A 1,366-nucleotide genomic window follows, 5' to 3' on the forward strand; every position below is an offset into this window, starting at 1 on the left:
TCCTAATGTTGTGTCAAATATTATTTCTTTTAACTTGTTCTTTTTGGTGTTTGGTATTTCTATGGATGTTTCGTTGTTTCAATATTTTTACCATTTGAAAAATATTATGATCGGTTCTCTTTTGCATATAGACATTTTCTTCTTGTTGACGATCTTCTTGGTGCCAATCAAGCCCGTCCCTAATACATGGGCGAGATGGGCTAAGGCCCAGGGCAGCAAATATTAGAGGGCATCATTTTAATCTGGTAAGTAATAGTATATAACGCTAGTTTGGCCCAAACAATTTAGCCCGTTACACTAATTTTCTCGACACAAACGTGAGATGGAACTGGAGGCAAGGCGGGAGCGGGAGCGTGAAATAATTGAAGCCGCCTAACACCTTGGGAGCTGTAATCGACATTTACGTTGGTTGATTATAAATCGACGCCTAGAATACTAACGATGTAGAATATTGATGTGTTGAATGTCTAAATCGACCGAATCACAATTTCTAAATCTGATTTCTTCTACTCTTCTATTTCTAATTCCCATTTGGCGATTCATGTGGGTTGAAGACTTACTAAGATTGTCAATCGTCTATTTCTGGAACCCAATTTTGATTTCACCTATTCTCCTCTGTTTTTATCGCCAGTCTGATTCGGTATTTTGGTGATTCCCGATTTGTATGAGTTGGAGTTTGAATTGTTAAGATAAGGAGGTATTTCGGTAATTTTCTGTTTAAAATATGCATCTTTCATTTCATATTTATTTGTTTTTATTACATTAGTTTCATGAGTTTGCTTCATCTCTGTTTGTTGGGTTTTTTTTTGTAGTTTGCTTAAGGGGAGTTCGAATATGTACTGAATTGTTTAATTCAAAATCAGGAGTTCACAGTTTTGGTTTCTCATCTAAGTAGTTACCTATGATGATTTGATGATATTCGTTTGATATTTGGATTTATTAATTTGTTGAAAAAATATGTATTATTGTTTGTTTTGCAGATATTATCGATTCTTTCGGCGTAAAATGTTTTTTAATTGTGGATCTCATTCTAATATGTTATACTCTAGTTTTGTCTAGGAAGTGGGAATTGCAATTGGAAGCACTCAAGGTTACTTCAGCATCTCTAATCACCAACCGAAAATAGATTTTTACTTGGAAATTAGAGATTTGCACTTGGCAGACGATTTTTTTGTTATTTGCTTCAACGTTTCTTTTGCTTATGAAATTTGCTAATACTTATTATGTTTTAGTTTTTGTATTTGTTAATGAGACTAGATTGTTTAGTATCCAATACAATAATTTTTTAATATCGTGTATAATTTTTTTTCCCTACAAATGTCTTTTGGTGTATCCTATTTGGTATTGATGATTTTTTTGCAAATAA

The 1,366-nt window shown here is 32.9% G+C and overlaps 1 long non-coding RNA gene across 1 annotated transcript; it reads left to right on the plus strand.

Annotated features, from left to right (window-relative positions):
• The first annotated feature begins 311 nt into the window (after window positions 1–311).
• On the plus strand, window positions 312–1,366 carry LOC122197317 (uncharacterized). Its single transcript, XR_006190442.2, has 2 exons — window positions 312–891; window positions 981–1,366. It is a non-coding gene; the product is annotated as an uncharacterized LOC122197317 (long non-coding RNA).

This window comes from Lactuca sativa, chromosome 4 (assembly GCF_002870075.4).
Source record: "Lactuca sativa cultivar Salinas chromosome 4, Lsat_Salinas_v11, whole genome shotgun sequence".
Taxonomy (NCBI): domain Eukaryota; kingdom Viridiplantae; phylum Streptophyta; class Magnoliopsida; order Asterales; family Asteraceae; genus Lactuca; species Lactuca sativa.